Source organism: Pinus tabuliformis, chromosome 9 (assembly GCF_031772625.1).
Source record: "Pinus tabuliformis cultivar Carrire ecotype Pingquan chromosome 9, CPIR1, whole genome shotgun sequence".
In the NCBI taxonomy this organism is placed as follows: Eukaryota; Viridiplantae; Streptophyta; class Pinopsida; order Pinales; family Pinaceae; genus Pinus; species Pinus tabuliformis.
The window spans coordinates 814,860,803-814,883,402 of NC_142307.1; the positions used below are offsets into that span (position 1 = coordinate 814,860,803).

The following is a 22,600-nucleotide window of genomic DNA, read 5'->3' on the forward strand; positions in this document are numbered from 1 at the left end:
TGAACATTTTCTAGCGACGATTTTGTGATCCTCTTTTTGTTGGTAACCTCTTGAAAACCCTCTTGATCATGTTGGGTCTTAGTGATCCAAAATGGATCTTGTATCAAACCTCTAATTCTAAGTCTTCATATATATTAACTATTGAAAAACACTATCACAAAGGAAAACACTGAGGAATGGCGGAAAACATAGTAAAGCGAAGAATAAAGTCTCACTGCACAGGAGCCGTTGGATTCATGGGATCAATGGATGAGATTAAATCAGTGATATCGCATCGGCGGAGCCCAGCAGAGTGTATCAGAGGTGTCCCTAAGGGAAATGGGACTGCGATTGGCGAGACAACATGGACCATTGATCAAGCGCGCAGATCAACGGTGGATATTACATATCACGTCACAGATTTTCCAAAGGGAGGACTTACTGCAGGCCAAAGGCTATGCAATATGCGTGGACCTGAAAGGGTTGACAAATGTGGCTTCATATAATTTTAGTTCCGTGGTAAACGGTATTTCGGGCGGGCTTCAAGTAGTAAGCAGTATTGGAGAGGCTCCACCTGATTCCATACACTGGTTGACACGTAGCATGCCACAAGAGAGAGAAAACCACTATTTCGGGCGGGTAATCTCTGTGCAACCGGGCCACTTGAAATGGCCATCAGTCGTTGGATTAGCGATCATGGATCAGATGGTGAAGAAGGCACGAGCTAGTTGGATGATTGGGTTGGATGATAACCGTCGGATTGAAGGCAAATCAATGGTGTGGAATACAAAGGGCTTGTGACAGACCCGAGAGGATTATATGGTGGACTCTATATCATTTGAAGTCCGGCTTTGGCGTTTTGTCGGATTTTCTATGTTTTCTATGTATTTCCTTTGCAAACTAAAAATACATTGTTTTGAGGATTTGTGTGAGGGGAATTCCAAATGGTTCTTTCCACCTGTGCTTGCCCGCCTTTCCGCTTGTTAGCTACATTGTGCCCCAATGCCTTAAGGATTTTACAGTTATTGTTTAAACACTCAGCATCGAGATGAAGGGATAGCGGTTGGGAGCCAGAGAACCCGAAATGGAGGCAAATAGACAGTGCCGATAAGCTTAAAAATTCATCCCATAAAAAGAAGAGGGACAAGTCAAAGTTTAGAGACAGATGGGAGACAAAGAGTTAGAGAAAACACATAGCTACGAATAGTTGATCAGAGGCACTAACAAGGGAGAGTCTATGCACTCTTTAGACTCAAGGTTTTTTGAGTGAAATCCCTGTGTAATATCATTGTTGTTGTTTTATGGCTCTGATTGAGATCACACCTATAAACTTCGTTCTTGAAGACATAGTATAGAGGTTGACACTGAAAGCTGGACCAGGAGACATAGCCAGGAAGTCTGGTGAACTCCTTGATTATTCTGACTATGTTGATGTGTGTTTACTATGTTTTATAACTATTCATTGTCTTTATTATTCACAATCTTTTCGATCCGTTGCACTAAATAATTTAGGCATTCCTGCACATGATTCTGTAACACCTTTTCTTCTTGATTTAGTATCCATTTCTGATCGAGTGGTATCAGAGCATTTGGTTTTGGTTTTATTAATGTTAGACAAACTTGTGCTGGATTGTGAATGCTAACTAGATTAAAGTTTAGACTAGGAGAAGGAAAACTAGTTGAGGCTAATCCAAAGAATGGAAGAGTCTATTCTCAGAGGAGAATGGCAGAAGAAGATCCATTGGGATCAAAATCTCAGTTTATAGAGAGTTTTAAGACACTCCAAGCCATGGTGGAAGAAATGTATCTGGAATTTAAGAAGGATCGAGGTGGAAGCACTTCAACACCTAAACTAGACAAAGGAGCAGAGGAACCTTTTCTAGTTACCCCTCTAGAAGGCAAAGGAAAAGGAGGAATGACTCCTCCACCATCTCCTCCACCATGTCCTCCATCATCATCCTCGTCATCATCATCTTCTAGCTCTTCTAAGAAGAAGAAGAAAATGTCCTTAATCAAATTAGATGTGAAGTTTGATTTGCCAATTTATGATGCAGAACTCAATGCAGAAAAGATAGATAATTGGATAAGACAAATTGATGTATATTGCAGGGTATAGAACAATGATTTAGAAAGGAAGAAGATTCAGCGGGCTAGCCTTTGACTTGGAGGAATTGCACTAGTATGGTGGGAAGGCAAGACACAAGTTGATCTGCAAAAACATGGTAAAATCATTTCTACCTAGAATGAATTTGTTTATGCTATCAAAAATCAATTCTAACCTTTAGCTTACATGCAGCAGGCAATGATGAGTTGGCAAACTCTTCGTCAGTTGAAGGGTCAAAGTGTACAGAGTTATACTCAGGAATTCAGAAAGACAGCTTTAACTCTAGATATATCATTAGACTCACCTGAGACTTTATTGAAGTATATAGGTGGTCTTCATATCTATTTAAATCATACTATTCTCATGTTTAATCCCACTAGCTTAGATGATGTATCAGTTCAAGCCACACATCTAGAAGCTAGAGGTAAGAATGTAAACCCAGAGGTTGGGAGATCATCTAAATATTCTATAAGCAAGAGCAAGGAAAAGAAGAAATTGAAATGGAAGGAGAGGAAAGCAAACATTGTAAAGAAGGATAAACCTTCATGCACTCATTGCAAGAAAGAAGGACACGATGAGGCACACTGCTGGTCTTTGCATCCAGAACGGAAACCCAAAAAGTTTGGTGGAAAGGAGAAGAAGAATGCTACTGCTATTTAGCAGGACTTGGGATCAGATTCAGGCGATGAAACAACAGTTACAGCCACAAGTATTAAAGGTAAAGATTTTGAAGCATCCACAAGTAATTCTGCACAGTCTATTGATAATGAAAATAATAAGATGGAAATAAATGAGCTTTTTTGTATTAGAGTAATTTCCAAGCATAATAATATTGATACTTTATTTTATAGTGGATCACAAGTAAATTTGATTTCTGAAACAATTGTAAAGAAGTTGGGATTACAAACAAAACCTCATGAGAAGCCATATCCATTAGGTTGGGTGTGTGATAAAACAAAGCTAAAAGTAACGAGACAATGTTAACTTAGGTTTGGTATTGGATCAACATTTGTAGATTAGGTTGAGTTAGATATAGTTCCATTTGATAGATGTGGTATTTTTTTGGGAAGTCCATACTTGTATGATAGGAAAGCTATTTTCTATAGAGCTGAGAATAAGTATCAAATCACTAAAGATGGAATAGAATATATTGTAAGAGCTCATAAACTCAAAGGTAACTATTCTCTCATAAATTCAGGGAAAATGAAAAGAATTGTGAACTCAAGTAAGCAATTTTTACTAATGGTTGTAAAGGAAAAGGATCCTGATAGGTCCAATGCATTTGAAGGCTGTGATTCTAGACAAAAAGATGATTTAGTTAAAGTTGTTTCAGAGTATGATGTTCTATTTCAAGAACCAAAAGGTCTGCCACTCAAGTGAGAAATAGTACATGATATTTATTTGTAGCAAGATGCTCCATTACCTAACATTGGAATGTATAGGTTGTCAGCTTTAGAGAATACAGAGATAAAGAAGCAAGTAAAGGAGTTGCACGATAAACGGTTTATATGACCAAACACATCACCATGTGAATCTCCAATCGTATTGGTGAGAAAGAAAGATGGTTCGTGGAGAATGTGCATTGATTGTAGAGCACTAAATAAAATAACGATCAAGAATGGTTATCCTCTTCCTCGTATTGATGATTTATTAGATCAATTAAAAGAAGTAGTTTACTTTTCTAAGTTGCAGAACAAGATGCATGGAAGACTGCTTTCAAGACAAAGCAAGGATTGTATGAATGGTTGGTTATGCCTTTCGGCTTATCTAATTCTCCTGCTGCATTTATGAGAGTCATTGTTATGAAATCAGCTCACAAAATGATAGAAAAGATAGATCAATGCCTTATAAATAAGCCTTTTCAAGGGGGAAACCTCCTTTATATTACACAAATGAACAATTCTTTGATGATACAAATGACAAGACCTCCCTTCTATATATAGGAGTCTAAGGGGTCATAATATAATCAGAGTCGACATAACATTAATAATGTAAGGACACAATAATAACAATAGTGGGCTTCTATGGGGCACAATAATAACAATATGGGGACTATATGGGCACAACAATATAATAAGGGGGTTGTAATAATAACAATAAGGGGTTACACTAGTAGTATAGGGACCTAACATGCCCCTCTCCTTCAAAAACTGTTGTCCTCAATGCTTGAGTAGTTCTTGATGTTTCTGTATAAATTCTTGTCCTCCCATGTGGAATCTTCAGTGGGTAAGTTCTTCCACTTGATGAGATACTCTGAAATTGATCTATTTTGTAGCTTTCGATTTCTCGGTTATATGACTGCTTCAGGTTCCAATATGATTTTTCCTTCCTTGTCAAGTTCTCACAATACTGTTTGAACTGGGATCTTCTACAACTTTTGAATGAGTTCCTACTCCTTTGGGTATATGGATATATCTAAGGCCTGATGTTTGGAGGAACACTTCATGGAATCAAATGAATAGCATGATCATGATCACGAATAGGTGGGAGGCCTTTGGGAGTCTCAAATACCTTGGAATGATTGTCCAAAACGTTTTGGAGATATGGAGAAATACATGATTTCGATGTGGGATCCTCTAGTGAACATAATTGTGCAATTACACCCCATTGTTATTTATTTAGAAGCTTTGTCATGCTGTTAGAGTTGACTATATTTCCAGGTTTTCCTTCGATACCCCTCAATTCAACATCCTTTCCTTCCCAAAAGAATTCAAGAAAAGTTCTTGAAAATTAAAAGCTATCGTACCCAAAGATTGTAGCCATTGGACTCCTAGTAAAACATCAACACCACCCATTGGAATGGAAAGAATTGGGCTATTCAACACATATTCTCCCATGGATAGCTTCATATTGTGGCACTTTCCAGAGCAATTTATGGTTCCTCCACTTGCAACCATCACTTGACACTCTAGTGCTGGATATAGGAAGCAATTCAATTCCTTTGCTATCTTACAATCAATAAAATGATGGGTACTGCCCAAATCAATCAACACTCTTACCCTTTTATTCTTGATATGTCCTTCTATCTTGATAGTTTGAGGAGTGGTAATTTCTTCCAATGCATTACAAGATATGGTCAGATTGATTTCTTGAGACTCGATGTGATCTTTCAATTCTTGAATATTTTTCTTCTTGATATGTCCTTCTATATTCATAGTTTGAGGAGTGGTAATTCCATCCAATGCATTACAAGATATGGTCGAATTCATTTCTTCTTCCTCGATGTGATCTTTCACTTCTTGAAGCTTTTTCTTCTTGATATGTCCTTCCATATTAAGAGTTTTAGGAGTGTTAATTCTTTCCAATGCTTTACAAGATATGATTGGATTCATTTCTTCTTTCTCTGGGGTTGGTTCCTGGTGTATATACTTTTCTTTTGACATTTCTTGATCCTTTTCTTCCTCCTCTCCACAATCAATGTAAAATAATTTCTTCTTAGCACAGTTATGACCTTTAATGTATTTGTTATCAAAATTGTAACAAAGCCCTTTTTCTCTTTTTTCTTCCAATTGTTGTGGTGTAACTCTTGTAGGTTGTGGAAGGCTAGGAGAAACAACACTTCCATCTTTATAGTTGTGAGGGCTAGACTTCCTTGTTGCCATAATTTTGCTTTCCACTTTGTAACAAAGCCCTTTTCTCTTTTTTCTTCCAATTGTTGTGGTGTTGCTCTAAAGAAGGTGTTGCTCTTTGTATCCTCATAATGTGTTATCATTTCCTCCATGAAAATTGATCACGTAATAAGTTTTTTACGAGAACAAAGCCCTTTATACCATAAAAATTGATCTGGTTCTAAATATGAAGATGCAATACATACCTTTTGTAACAATGGCAGACCATGTAGATCAAAATATTGCTCCATTTGTAGTATCAAATTTACCGAATCCTTGCCATCAAACTTCCTCATATCGCCTTTTCTTGATTTTAGGAGCTTGATCTTGAAATGGTTGTAACTCTATACTTTCATATCTCAAAGTTCTAAAATTTTCTCTTGCGGTAGCCCTCTGAGTCCTCTTTCTAACCCCGCAAGTCTGATCAAAATTTGATTCTCCAAGAAAGAGCTATGCCCAATCTCCTAAGATGACCTAATTATATAATGTCTCAGTAGAGCGAACTTGTACGACATGCCATGTGTCACTGTTTCAACCTTCAGATCTGAAAACTATGCATAGAAAGCTACTATTTGTCCTCTTTCTATAACTTACGAAATTTCAATTTGTTTCTCACAGAGAAAGTTATGACGATTTTTCCAAGGTCACCTATTTAGGATGTAATTCGGGAGTCTACAAAAACCCTAACTTCCTCAGATCATATACCTGAAAATATAGTGAGAAAAGATCTGAAATTTGGACCCGAGATTCAGAACGATTTTTTCTCAAATGGGTTTTTTCTTCAGCTTCTAAAACTTCGTAGAGAAATGGTTATAGCGAAAATACCATGATGACCTATTTTAGATGAAATTATGGAGCTTTCAAAAACCTGAACTTCCTCATATCATATCTCCAAAAATATAGCGAGACAAGATCTAAAATTAAGATGTGTGGTTTAGCAAGATTCTTTCTCAAATGGTTTTGTCTTTGAGCTTCTGAAATGTTGCAGAAAAAAGTTATAGCGACAATACCACGATGACCTGTTTGGAGCAGCGAAACCCTAGAATCCAAAGCTCTAATACCAAATGTTATGAAACCAACTCAAAAAAAGATAGAAAAGATAGATCAACGCCTTATAAATAAGCCTCTTAGAGGGGGAAACCTCCTTTACATTACACAAATGAACAATTCTTCGATGATACGAATGACAAGACCTCCTTTCTATATATAGGAGTTTAAGGGGTCATAATATAATTAGAGCCAACATAACAATAATAATGTAAGGGCACAATAATAACAATAGTGGGCTTCTATGGGGCACAATAATAACAATATGGGGACTACATGGGCATAAAAATATAATAAGGGGGTTCTACTAATAACAATAAGGGGTTACACTAGTAGTATAGGGACCTAACAGTCATGAATGATGTACTCAGACCATTTATTGATGGTTTTGTAATTGTTTATTTAGATGACATTCTTGTTTTTAGTAAGACATGGGAATACCATGTAAAGCATGTGAGGCAGACTTTAGATGTTTTAAAAAGAGAAAATATCTATATAAAACTGTCAAAATGTGAATTTGGTAGAACATCTTTAAATTATTTGGGTTATATTGTAGGGGGTGGTGAATTGAAGATATATCCCTCTAAGGTTGAAGTCATTATGGACTGGCCTAAACTAAAATCTGCTACAGAGGTTAGGAGTTTCCTATGGGCATCACAATACTAGAGACAGTTTATTGCTAACTTCTCATTGATTGCAACTCCATTACATGCTTTAACAAGATTGAAACAAGTGTTTAAGTGGGGAGGCAAACAACAGAAAGCCTTCGACACCTTAAAAGAGAAAATCAGTACAACACCATTACTAGCACTGCCAGATCTTCAACATCCATTTGAGACTGACACAGATGCCAGTGACTATGCCATGGGAGCAGTGTTGATGCAACACGGAAAACCCATATGCTATCATTCTGAGACATTTACTTCTGCATATGATAAATAATTGTATGTATTAGTATAAAGTGTGAAAAAGTGGAAACATTACCTAATGGGTAAAGAAACAATCATACATGCAGATCATCAACCACTTCAATATTTGCACTCACAAGCTAAATTGCAGCAATCAAGACATTATAAGTCGACGGGTTTTCTATAGAAATTTCATCTTGTCATAAGATATAAGAAGGGCATACACAATAAGGTTGCAGACATGTTATCAAGACCAATCATAAATGCATCTACTATACTTAAGCATAACTTAGTAATGCATGAAAGTTACATTGAACAATATGCTCAAGATGTAGATTTAAAAGATGTATACGTAACTTTAAGTCATGGCAAGAAAGTAGAAGAATTGGATTATTATGTAAAGGAAAAACTCTTATATCATTTGGGAAAGTTATACATTCCACAAACTGAAAGAGTTAACATAATTCGAGAAGCACATACTTCTCTCATATCAGGTCATTTTGGTGTAAGTAAAACAGTTGCACAATTGCAAAGATTCTATTATTGGCTGAGAATGCATGAGATAGTTTCTAGATATATCAAAGGATGTACAATGTGTGCTACAAGGAAACCAAGTAATAGAAAATTAACCTTGTACACTCCACTTCCAATTCCTTCTCGTCCTTGGGAAAGTGTTTCCATGGATTTTGTTGGGGGATTGCCAAAATCTAGGAAAGGTCATGATTATTTGTATGTTGTTGTGGATAGGTTCAGTAAAATGTGTATTTTGATACCATGTAACAAGCAAGTTACAGCTGAACAAATGGAAAAAATTTTCTTTTATAATGTATGGGTTCATTTTGGGTTACCCACTTCTATTGCATCTGAACGAGATTCTCGATTTGTTGGGAAGTTTTGGTCAAATCTAAGGGAGTTGACGGACACCAGGTTGAAGAAGAGCGCATCATTTCATGTTGTGGGGAAAAATACCTATGCAGGACGATCCTATCCACCTAAGGTGTGACAATACCTTAGCAACAAACGAATACAGCTACTTCGGTTTCTTCCTTTATGAAATGTGAAAGAGGGGAGATTGGTAGACTTACCGTTGTCTTCCGGTTGTCCCTCGATCTAGATCCTCTTCTCTTTGGGTGTCCACAGCTACTTGCCTCCTCGCTTGCTCAAGAGAACAGCTACTTGATTTCCACGAGATCACAAGAGAACAGCTACCTGTGACAAGAGAATAGCTACTTGCGACAAGAGAAGAACACAACACAAAGGCAAATATACATATTCATAAATGATTCAGGATTAGAAGTAAATCAAATATACTAATGCAAATCATACAAAATACACCAGCATATAGGAAAGAACCAAGAAGCTTTATTGATTGATAACAAGGTTCAGGAAGAGATACAACCCATAGGGCTCCAACCCAGCATCTCCTTCCCAGCAGAATGGAATTCCTTCTTCAGTTCCCTTCAAAGCATAAACACCCAATGATCCAACCGCAAACCAACAGCAATTCTTTGCAATAACAAAATTCCAGCCTTTTGATCTCATGGAGGAGAGATCTATATATAGGAGTTTTTGGAGAGAGGATGAGTCAGCTTGAGGCTGGTATGAAACTGACTAGTGTCCTCTCCCTCTTCAGTTCTTGAGTCCACTTGGAGGTTCTTGCTTCCACTTGGAGATTTGGAACCTCTTACTCATCACCAGTCGAATTCCCTGATCCAAGTGTCATTTTGGAAGCTTCCTGGGCATTGACACATTGAGAAATGAGCCTGCCACTTGTCCAGTTATGCTCAGCGCAGGTAGCCTTTGTTGCAGTTGACATTCAACGCAGGTAGACAGTGGAGCAGTTGACATTCAGCGCAGATGCTCAATGGAGCAGTTGACATGATCCAGAATTGCCCTGTTTTTGAGTGTTTTCAGGTGGAGAACTTTTGTGAATTGCTATGGTTTGCTGGCCTTGTTCCTCTAGGGGTAGGAACAACATGTTTAGGGACTTTGGATCCCTTGATTATTGACATTTCATGCTCAGTGATGCAAGGCACAAAAATGTCTATAACAGTTTCCCCCTAAAGTATGAGGCCGTTTATCGGGTGAAATGATTTATCCAGGAGAGTCCGAAGTTCATCCATTTCCTGGGAGGAGACCTGTAATAAGATACAATACAATACATTATGATTCATACTGCTTTCATGATCTAGCTGAGGCGGGCATTCCCATGCTCAGCTTTATAAATTCATTTTGGTACATAGAACAGACAATCGTCTGATGGTAGACTGATAATTCTGGCGAAACTATCATCCTTTGAGTAGGATGATCATCTGCTGCCCGGATGGATGAAACTAGATCGGGGTCTTCAAAACTCGTTCGATCTTCACTCTAAGTACAAGTCGATCCATGTGAGAATTGCGCTAAAGTCGAACATGGAAATACATCGCTTGATTACCGGTCAATGATGTAAACCGTTAACAAGAGCGAGAGGAATCACCGATAATGATAATGACCCTCAAGGTACTGCAGTACAATTCACGTGGTGTGAATAAAGGACTTGGCGTCGAACACCACGCAAAATCTTCTGGTCGAAGGTCATTGATGTATACCTATCGCCGGAAGTGAGAAACTTGCCATTGAGGCATGCAAGCTTCAAAGTACTGAAGGGGTTGTTCCTAGATCAACTTCTTGGATAATGAGCTGATGTCGACAAGAAGCGATCCGTCAAAGGAGGGCCTTAATGAATCCCACATCAGTGACACGGAACGGAGCTAATGATTTTAATGGAGGTGAAAACAATCTGTGACATATGATTCAGGGTGGCGGTCATGAATGGATGAAGGATAATGTATGGCAGTGGATGGGACCCGGTTGACTCTTTCTGAACGACTTCTCTTGAACATATGGCGACACTGATGCGATGGATTGGTAGCATTACCCCAAGTATGGATGGTATGGCGAGACCATGGTGATGTGACCGGTGAATGAAACAACCCAACCCGATTGTGTTACGGAGGAAAAGTGTCATGTTCAAGAGCGACCTGCTACCATCAAAGTTTTCTTGATTTTTTCCCAATTTTTCCCCAGTCATTTCTAACCAGTACCTCTTTATTTTTTTCAAGCTTGAGGAGGATAACATATGCTTGTTCTATAACCTGCCCTTCGGGCAAGCCCATCGCTATGTTTTAATGAGCCTAGCGATAGTGAAACTCGTTCTCGTCTAAAGACAAGTTTGTCCCTATTTAGTGATTTTAACGAGTCTAACGACAAGGAAAACTCAGCCCTTTTCATTTTTAGAGAGTCTGAAAAGGTACATAAAGTTAACTCCAAAATTCCTTTTTCGTCATCTAATCCCTTAAGTCCGAAAAAGTATAAAACAATACAGAAGGGATGAGTTTTCGGTATTTTTAACGAGCCGAACAAAACAAGCGCTCGATCTTTTTGTGCAATAATCCCTCAGGTCCAAAAAGATTAAAATCTAGAGGAGGGATAGCACTTCCGGTCGTTTAACGAGCTGGAAGGCCAAAACTCGGCAATATTTTCATATTTTACGAGTCAATTGAAAAGAGCTTAAAGAAGACTCGTCTTTTGAGGAACGAGTGATGAACAGGGTTAGCAGCTGATTCCAGGTACAGGTTGGAATTTTCCAATCACGGCAGTGTCACAAGGATGGCTAGGTGAAATCACTCTTCGCAGTTGTTCCTCAAAATGGGTAAACAATCATATCGAGGTAAACGATCGGCCAAATGAATGGTGGAGGTGACGGTGCACAAAACACGACCAAGGTCTTTTTTTATGGTTGATCAGGTTACATACTCAATGGTTATTTACCGGGATGGGTTCATTTTTTAACGAGCTTGAATGCGCCAAAACACTGCTCAATCTTATGTTTATTTTTTAACGAGCATGAACTATGTGCTAAAACTGCTCAGATCTCGCTTTTCTATTTTTTAACGAGCATAAATTCCGCGGTAAAACTGCTCGATTATACCAGTCATATGATAAGAGTGTCTCATGTGAGATTGCTATTTTTTCCTGGAGCTTCATCTCACTACGCTTTGCTCTACATCCTTTCTTTATGCAAGCTTGGAAACGACTAATCCTACGAGTTTAAAGGGTTAGACCTACAGGTTTAAAGGGAAGGACCTAAAAATTTAAAAAATAGGTTTGCATGCCCCCAGGCATAAGACAGAATTTCAAGGTTACCTCTACTTCTTTTCCACTAAAAATTTCGTTTTACCGGGAGAGGCTTACCTCTTTCAGGTTACCCAAAGATTGTCTCGTTAGCAGTTTAAACAAAACACTTCCTCGGCAATGCCTACCGAAATAGACAAAGGTGAGTGAAAAGCAGATTATTCCACTCACATAACTTTGACAAAAGAATCTTGTTCTAGAACAACCCTCTTTCCTCTACGGACGGGGTACGGACTAGTCATATTCTCCCGCGGAAACCTATCTTATACCCAAAGTTCTCTGCCGAAGCAGACCAGGACGCATGCCCCCTGGGTTCCAGTCATATCCTCCCGGATTACTCGCGCTCATCAGGAGGATGGACCGTGGGTTGAGACACTTCTTTCGTGAATAGAACATTTAGGGATGGTATATGACTATTTGCGATGTGTGATCCGGGAAACGAAAGTTGGTCCACGAGCTTGACCATTCTTCCTTCATGCGGAAAACACATTACTCTAAAGAGTGAGAAGACTATGGCTCCCATGCAATATATATAGTCTCGTCCAAGGAGTAGGTTATAATCCAAGGGTCCTTGAACGACCATCACGTTCATTTGAACGGTCTTCCCTTTCAATGTTATCGGCACATTGGGGAGGATCCCTAAAGGGCGACTGGTTCCCTTATCAAAGCCTGATAGATTTCTCATTTCAGGCAAAAGCGCTGGCGAACCAAGCGCTTTCCAAGAAATAGAGGAAAGGATACTCACAGATGCCCCTTCATCAATAACTGTACCAACCATTACCATTCTGTATATTTGGACAATAATTTTGAATGGTATGCTAGCTGGCAAGCGAGGTCTGCCTAGTTGGTTCCAGTCAAAGGACACAACCAGGTTGCTTGGTGGTGGGACCGGGTAAACGGCCGGATAGCGCTCTGATGAACTTCCTTCCTGCGATAAAGGAATTGGGGCATTGCCCCCTTGATCATCAGAGTCAGTGCTGATGAAGAGAACTTGGACGGTGTCGTCTTTATTCTCCTCTGTGATGGTGTCATTCGAAGATAGAGCCTCTGAAGGAAAAATAAGGTCAACTACCGTTTCAACCTTTAGACTTTCGTCAGGTATGGATTCAGACGGTTCATCTTCAATGACAGGTGCTTCGGCTGACCGCCTGGGCGGGTCAACCGGATTCTCAACTAGCGAGGGACTTGTCAGGAGTCTTTGATATCCAGGAGGGAGATGCGCTCGTAAAATCGAGCGATCTTCCAGAACTCTTTTTGCCTCGTCTAAGAAGGGACAACGGTGGATGGCGTGATCGCCTTCACACAGTCTGCAGGTAAATTTAGCTTTCCCGCTCTGTCCTAGGGCTTCACTCTCACTAGTTGACGGTGAACAGTCGACATGGCTATTAGAATTTGATGCTACCGAATTGTGCAAACGGGGGGACCAGTCTCTTAGTATCCGGGGGATACAGGGACAATCTCTATGGAAGTGGTCTCCCTTGCATATGACGCATGGCGATTTAGGCCTTACGAGTGCTTTGTGTGGATTTTTGTTAGATGACACTTGTTTGCCCCCAGTCGCCTTAGGCTCCTTCTGCTCCTTTTCTTTCTTCTTCTTCTCCTTCTTCTCCTTAGGAACCCGGTTCTTTAACCGACCAGTTCCGTCAAGTGAAGAGGAAGGAGGAGAGGAAGATGAAGTAGAAGGCTGGGAGGCAACTCTTGTCTGATCTAACTGTTGACTCGACTGTTCAGGAATGGTGGTATTCTGAACGACATTGGTTGAAAAGAGCCAAACTGGTAGGCCAATTGTCAGTCCTGGAAGCGACAATGTGGCCATGTGGGGCGCACCAACATCTCCCCAAGAGGAGAAGGGACTAGGATTTCCACCAAGGGGAACTCCTTAGTTGGTGTGCTCCATCTTTTCAACCTAAATATCAACACGGGAATAATGGGTGATTGTTCCGTTTAAAATAAATTGTTAACGACGCTTTAGACACAACTTGCTTTTTCAGTTTTAAAGAGTCGAGAAAAAGCTAAAGATGACTCTAGTCTCCTTCGATGTTTTAATGAGCCCGAAGTGACAAATGCTCGGATGGACCTTTTCTGTTATAGAGTCTGAAAAAGGCCAAAAGAAACTGCTCTGGAGATCTAGGCAGAGGGTGTGCCAAACTTTTCGCAAAACCACAGAATACTTTTTACGGTACGGGTGGTCGATCTTCATGAATGCTGTCTTCACTGCATTGCGATCAGTAGGGCGGCCGACACGGCTTCCTAAGGATAAAGGATATATGCCTATAGGGGTCTCCCAATATATACGCGACGGTACGTGGGAGCACAAGTCCGTACTAGCGCTATCGTCCCTCAGGAGGAATCACCCACCTTCCACGAGATCGACAGTCACTAGGCTTAACGACACCAGAACACGTCTCTAGCCTAGACCTCTATGTTGTGCGTTATGTTGCAAAGCGTTGTTAGGTTCATTCAGTTTATTTTAAGTTGATCTTTTTAAAGTTTGTCTTTCAGGATCACCACGAGATGTATGGTACAATTCCTAAATGCAGTCTAAGATGATAAGCAAGCTTTATAATCTTTCAACTTTGAAAATCCTAGCTACTAAGGGAAAAGAGAGCGACTATCTTTTCTCAAAGAGCAATCAGCACACTCTAATGCACTCTTCCTAAATCAAGCATGCAAACTTATCAAAATGCAAATGCACAATGCAGGTCTTTGTTTTCCACTTTCTTAGTATAAATGCCTACAAAGAAAGCTTTTTGTACAACTTTGAATTTGCTTTTAAATGAATGAAATAAACAAGTTTACTTTTTCCAAAATCAACAAGGGTAGAAGAGATTAAAATCACTTTGCGATTTTTCGAAAGGAATACTCATTTCGACACTTAAAAGTGACAAATTCAAACCAATAAGCAAAAGCAAACGTATAATCAAACTGCAAACAGCCAATGAACTCTCTCCTAAGATCACAATCAATCAATCAATCAGATCTGAATCAAAGGCTACAGGATGATTATTTTGCTTATGCAAAGGAAAACTGTAAATGACGCCACAAACACATAAAAACACTTACAGTCTTTTTGTACAAAAATGAGGCGGAATTCAAGCAAAGAAAAGGGGTTATCAGACTGGTACCTATGCTGGTTAAAGGCTACAAAAACAGAGATCAAAACAGGGCAAAAGACAGCAAAGAACCCCAGCTGCACAAGGCCACACTGGTTCAGCGCAAGCCCAACACTGTCAGTTTGACATTCAGCGCAGGTAGCCTTCACGGGACCTACGTTGAAATGCAGACTGCTTTCACAGTGTCTGCGCTGAAAGAGAAACTCTCGTTTCCCTTGGGTTCCGGGTCACAAAATGCTCAAAAATCAACTGTTTTAGGCCAAATCAGAAACACAAGCAAGGTATAAACAGAGGGATGCTTTGAGAGGGTACTAAAGACTATCACAAAGGATCATCAAGTCATTTGTGAGTCCATTGTTGAGATCATAGACAAAAATCCAGTGAAGGATCAAGGCAGCAACATTCTACTTTGCAAAGCAGTTCGATTGTTGTCGTTGAGTCTATGAAGTAAACAATGATGTAAACACAAACAAAATGACTAAAACAAATGTCCCCAGTGGAGTCGCCAATTTGTTGTGGGGAAAAATGCCTATGCAGGACGATCCTATCCACCTAAGGTGTGACAGTACCTTAGCAACAAACGAATACAGCTACTTCGGTTTCTTCCTTTATGAAATGTGAAAGAGGGGAGATTGGTAGACTTACCGTTGTCTTCTGGTTGTCCCTCGATCTAGATCCTCTTCTCTTTGGGTGTCCACAGCTACTTGCCTCCTCGCTTGCTCAAGAGAACAGCTACTTGATTTCCACGAGATCACAAGAGAACAGCTACCTGTGACAAGAGAACAGCTACTTGCGACAAGAGAAGAACACAACACAAAGGCAAATATACATATTCATAAATGATTCAGGATTAGAAGTAAATCAAATATACTAATGCAAATCATACAAAATACACCAGCATATAGGAAAGAACCAAGAAGCTTTATTGATTGATAACAAGGTTCAGGAAGAGATACAACCCATAGGGCTCCAACCCAGCATCTCCTTCCCAGCAGAATGGAATTCCTTCTTCAGTTCCCTTCAAAGCATAAACACCCAATGATCCAACCTCAAACCAACAGAAATTCTTTGCAATAACAAAATTCCAGCCTTCTGATCTCATGGAGGAGAGATCTATATATAGGAGTTTTTGGAGAGAGGATGAGTTAGCTTGAGGCTCGTATGAAACTGACTAGTGTCCTCTCCCTCTTCAGTTCTTGAGTCCACTTGGAGGTTCTTTCTTCCACTTGGAGATTTGGAACCTCTTACTCATCACCAGTCGAATTCCCTGATCCAAGTGTCATTTTGGAAGCTTCCTGGGCATTGACACATTGAGAAATGAGCCTACCACTTGTCCAGTTACGCTCAACGCAGGTAGCCTTTGTTGCAGTTGACATTCAACGCAGGTAGACAGTGGAGCAGTTGACATTCAGCGCAGATGCTCAGTGGAGCAATTGACATGATCCAGAATTGCCTTGTTTTTGAGTGTTTTCAGGTGGAGAACTTTTGTGAATTGCTGTGGTTTGCTGGCCTTGTTCCTCTAGGGGTAGGAACAACATGTTTAGGGACTTTGGATCCCTTGATTATTGACATTTCATGCTCAGTGATGCAAGGCACGAAAATGTCTATAACATTTCATCCACAAATAGATGGTCAAACAGAAGTGGTCAATAGGACAGTGATCCAGTTGCTTAGAGGCTATTTCAGCAAGCATCCCAAGATTTGGGATGAGCATTTGGGTTATGTGCAGCATGCTTACAACTGTGCCAAGCACTCTTCTACTCAGAGATCTCCTTTTGATACTTGTTTTGGTTTTATACGAAATTCTCCCTTGGATTTTGTCTTTGGTAAAGACATAGCAGTTGATGGACACAATGATGTGGACAAAGCAACCACGTTCATTAAACAAATCTAGGAAACTCACCAGGCAGTACAGGAACAGCTAGAAAGAAGTCAAGCCGAGTACAAGGCAAGACATGATAAGAATCGAGTTGAGCATAGTTTTCAAGTTGGTGATCAAGTCTGGTTGTACATTAGCAAAGACAGAATGCAGGGTGAAGGTAAGAAGCTAAAACCAATATGGTATGGACCTTTCAAGATACTTGATAAAATTGGTGAAAATGATTTTCGCCTTGATTTGCTAACTTATATGCAGATCTATTCAGTCGTTAATGCATAAAACTTGAGATTGTATGGACCTTCATCGATTGAGGACCCAGAAGAGCAAAGTCAATTTCCTTCTATTGAGGATTTGTTTCCTGAATATCTCAATGAGTTACAGGAGGATACAGTTCTAGACAGGAAGGTAATAACTACACATCAAGAAGATGTTGAGTACCTGAGAGTAGGAGTCAAAGGTTCAAATCCAAGCAAATCATGATGGATAGAAATTGGACAGGTGAAGGAGTAGTATCCTCACTTGATTGATGCCTAAAACCAACTTTTGGTGGTCCAAAGGCTTTTCAGTGGGAAGGCATGATCCAAAATGGATCTTGTATCAAACCTCTAACTCTAAGTCTTCATATATATTAACTATCAGAAAACACTATCGCAGCGGAAAACACTAAGGAATGGTGGAAAACAGAGTAAAGTAGAGAGTAAAGTCTCACTGCACAGGAGCCATTGGATCCAAGGGATCAACAGATGAGATTAAATCATCAATATCGCATCGGCGGAGGCTAGCAGAGTGTATCGGAGGTGGCCCTAAGGGAAATGTGACAACAATTGATGATACAATGTGGACCATTGATCGAGCACGCAGATCAATGGCAGAGATTACATATCGCATTGCAGATTTGCCAAATGGAGGACTTACCACAGGCCAAATACTATGTGAAATGCGCAGACCCGAAAGGGTTTACAAATGCGACTTTATATAATTTGAGTTTCATGGAAAAACGGTATTTTGGGTGGGCTTTAGGCAGTAAGCAGTATTGTAGAGGATTCATTCGATTCCATACACTAGCTGACACGTAGCACGTCGTAGGAGAGAGAAAACTACTTTTTTGGGCGGGTAATCTCCATGCAAGTGGGCCACCAGAAATGGTCGAGATTCATTGGATTAGCGATCATGGATCAGACGGTGAAGAAGGCACAAGCTAGTTGGATGATCAGGTTGGATGCGAAATGTCATATTTAAGGTAGATCAATGGTGTGGAATACAAAGGGCTTATGATAGTGATAAAATGCGGACATGAGAGGATTATAAGGCAGACTCTATATCGTTTGAGGTCCGACTTTGGCGTTTTGTCAAATTTTTTATGTTTTCTGTGTATTTCCTTTGGGAACTAAAAATATGTTGTTTTGATGATTTGTGCCAGGGGAAGGCCAAATGGTTGGTCCCACCTGTGCCCACCTACCTTTTCGCCTATTAGTTGCCGTGTGCCCCAATACCTTAAGCGTTTTACAATGATTGTTTAAACGCTCAGCAGGGAGATGAAGGGATAGCGTCCGGGAGCCAAAGAGCCCGAAATGGAGGTGAACAGATAGTGCTAATAAGCTTAAAAAGCTATCCCATAAACAAAATGGGGACAAGTCAAATTTCAGAGATAGAGGGGAGACAAAGAGTCATAGAAAACACACAGCTACGAACAATTGATCAAAGGCACTAAGAGGGAGAGTCTATGCACTCTTTAGACTCAAGGTTTTTCGAGTGAAATCCCTGTGTAATATCATTGTTGTTGTGTTATGTCTCTGATTGAGCTCACACCTGTAAACTTTGTTCTTGAAGACATAATATAGAGGTCGACACTGAAAGCTAGACCAAGAGACGTAGCCAGGAAGTCTCGTGAACTCCTTGATTATCTAACTGTGTTGATGTGTGTTTATTATGTTTTATAACTATTCATTGTCTATATTATTCGCAATCTATTCAATCCATTGCACTAAATAATATAGGCATTCCTGCACATGAGTCTGTAATACCTTTTCTTCTTGATTTAGTATCCATTTAGGATCACTTAGGGTTGGCTTTGAGATTTTCCAAGTCCCTTGTTCCCATTTGATTCAAACGGAAATATTTAAACAAATGTCTATATTCATCGCATTTTTTATAAAGAAACTGTATATGCTCATAATCCAAGGGTTTTTACCATATCTCATCTTGATAGTCCAGCTCGATGAATCCAGGGAGGGGTTCTCTGATGTTCATATAGACATAAATTCGAGCATATGAGGTGTAGCAACCTCGACGAGTGGAATCAACTACTTTAACAAATTTTCAAATGGAATCACCAATTCCTTCCAGTATTTTTGGATCCAAAAATTCAACTGGAAGAGCAAACAATCTCACCCAAACTAGGGTTGCCATGAATTTTTCCTTATCTGGGTTATAACATTCTTCTAAATCGAAGAGACTAGCATTATAAAAGAAATATGGTCCATTTTAAAAACCCTCTCCTTATGCTCTAGGTTGGTGAAGATCACTATGAAAAAGCCTCGAGCACCTAATTTCAGGTAAATATGCTCTTTTGGCTACCATATTAGCTAGATCCATTTGATGAGATCTCTCTCTGAGGGCCAAATGCCGATAAATTTACAGATCAGGGCATTTTCCTTTATGAACTTGCGGTAATTTTCAATTTTATTGATTGGAATCACAAATCTTGGTTTTTTAGTTTCTTGTGGCAAGCATTGGCCCCTCATCTGCACTTTCCACTAAGCCCCCATTACTATATTTCATTTGGTTCTACCCTCATTTCTGGTCGTTTTTTAGGCCCCTCCCTTGTTGCTTGATTCTTAAACTACAACATTACGGTAGGAGGGGATCTCTCCCCTCCCAGCTGTCTCACTAATCCAGACTATCAAAATTCACTGAATGGAGATTATGTCTAGGGTTGTAAGAACTAAAACTGCAGAAAATTTTTCAGGGTTGGCATGTTGAAACCCTAGCAGAGCTCATTCTCTTATAAATTATTTTTCAATATAAAGTTAAGATATGCTAATTATATATATTTTTTAATTAGTTATAAAATTAAAATATCACATTTTGAAAAGTTAGAATAATTTTAACTAATTTTTAAGTATTTAATTTAATGTATATTTATCTGGAAATTATATTAAAAAATACATAAAAGTAATAAATTAGAGATAATTTCATTTCAAAACAATTACAATATAATTACCACATTCTAAATCTATAATTACACCGAAGGTGTTCCTCTACGGGCTTTGTCTAGGCAGATTTGGCCAATCACAACATTCAATTTTTGTCCTCCTCTGTCAAATCAATTTTTACCACATGGCAAGATCTTGCAACTCCCAGATTTCATCTCTAATCTCTAATTTTAGTCTTCTCTTTCATTAGTTGTCTCAATTCTGAGTCCCAGGATGTGTTCTTAGTCTCAGTGCAACCCACAGTTGCAATTCAACACTAGTGCGAGCCCAAGGGTGAGGAATATTGAAAATGTTCCCTTGACTAAAGGTTTGGTTCCATCATCTCCCTGCTCTAGATTAAGCATGCTGAGGACTGGTATTAGGATTTCCATAAGTACATGTGCAATGTGTTTGTAGATGATGCATCATCTTGTTCATGGCAACAATTGTTCTCTTTCCCATGATGGTGCAAGAACAACTTTTTCCAGTGGGAGTTGTCAGGTCGTGGGATCAAATCGCATAGCCCACATTTACTATTTTGGTTGTAATAATCTTAGAATCAATCAGGGAAATAAGAGGGTATTCTCATTCGTTTCTCCCTTTTTTTCCCAACAGGTCCATGATATTTGTACAAAGGACAATGATTGTGTCACAGGTCTTCAATGCATATTGTGTAGTTCAATGGGTGACTCAAGTTACAGATGCACCAGGACTAATACTACAAATCCAACTTTAAAGGCATCATTCTCAACTTTGAAATATTCTGATTGATTTTCATTTAATTTCTTTGCAAATCATTGACATTTTCTTTTATTTTTGTTTAGGTGGGTGACCTACCTTTCAATAAATACTCATGTGGACAACCCACAATTATTATGCAATCGTTGGAGAATAATTGTAGACGGGTGTCCAAATATTCACTTACAATAACTAACAAGTTAACGTTACAAATCAGTTAAATGTATGTATGGCCTGTAAAATATTTCAAGGCAATTAGGGTATTTGAATCATTGGGAATTTAGCTGAGACTTCAAGCAATTAGGGTATTTAATTTGGGGAATTTTTTGTAGAATGGTGCTAGAGGGATAATGTTGGACATGTATGATTATGAGAATGATGTTTGGCTCTATCATTCCTTTAGAGGAAATTGCTACAATTTCACAAATTTTGTAGGTTAAAATCCCAAGTCCCTTGAGTAGCTATTGTAAATTTTTTTTTTTATTGTTAAATTAAGTACTTTCGGGCATAATTTTCCACATTTGAAGTGCTATTCGGGTTGTTAGGGTATTATTTTTCGCTGTAAATCAATGCACCATACCTCCAAGTCCACATTATTCAAGAGATTTGAATTTACCCAAATGCTCAATAATATTGATGGTAACCAGTGAAACTAAAGCCTTGGATGTAAAGTTAAACCAGTCTGACTCATATTGAGGTCTATTTCATTTAAGATATTTGAACCTAGCCATGTCAAGCATTAAATACATTGATAGATTACAACTGATTATAGATTTTGTCAACCCTGTTTAAATTTAACTAAACCAATATTTAAATATTTTGTTTATTTGGAATATGGTTCTATTACAAATGCCAGTTGTGAATACATTGAAGGAGATTCAAGCATTTCTAGCAGCCAATCCCTCTGAAATCATCACCATATTCATCAAGGACTATGTCAAAGCTACCAAAGGTTTGACCAAAGTCTTCACTGAAGCTGATTTGATGAAGTACTAGTACCCAGTGTCTTCCATGCCCAAATATGGTAGTGATTGGCCCATTGTGAGCGACATGGTTGTGAAAAACTATTGCCTTATAATATTCACCTCAATAGCTTCCAAAGAGGCCTCAGAGGGAATTTCTTATCAGTGGAACTATGTGGTGGAAAATCAATGTAAGTTTTACAAAACCTATCCCATGCCTTTAATGATGTATATGGAGGGATTGATGAGAAACTATTTTGGTAGATGGGGATGTTGGTTTGGTAGAAAGATATAGCACTAATCGCACTGAATTGAAGAATATAAGCATAAAATCCTCGTCGTTGCTTCTCAAAAATTTATTCTCGGATCAACCCAATGTACCCAAATCCTATGTAGAAATTTCTGATGCACTCTTAAACATTCTGAGCATGTGTCACCAGGCCACAAGAAACTGATGGGCTAATTTCTTAGCAGTGGATTTCTTTCAAGTGAAATTTATCACTTCATTTTTTCAATTTACATAGACCAATCTTTAACCTTGGTGGGTTTTATGACATATACATAGAGGTTAAATTTTATTGATCCATGTTAAACTAGGATTGTTACGTTCACATCTATTTTTGATCATTGTTTTATTTTTCTTTTCACAACAATGGTCCTAAAGTGAAAGTGGGTTTGGTTTTTTGAATTTACACAAACCCCAATCTTCAACCTTAGTGGGTTTTATGACATTCACAGAGAGGTTAAATTTTATTGATCCATGTTAAACCCTTATTTTTGCATTTACATTAGAATTTTTTCATTGCCCTATTTTATTTTCACACCATGCATTAGTCACTGTGGAATGTTCTCACACATTCCATTTTCTATGTATTGCTTCAAATGTAAAGCA

General features: G+C 38.9%; 1 pseudogene; it reads left to right on the plus strand.

The window, feature by feature from the left end:
• The first annotated feature begins 675 nt into the window (after window positions 1-675).
• Window positions 676-22,232, plus strand: LOC149151288 (PI-PLC X domain-containing protein At5g67130-like; annotated as a pseudogene).
• Window positions 22,233-22,600: the final 368 nt, after the last annotated feature.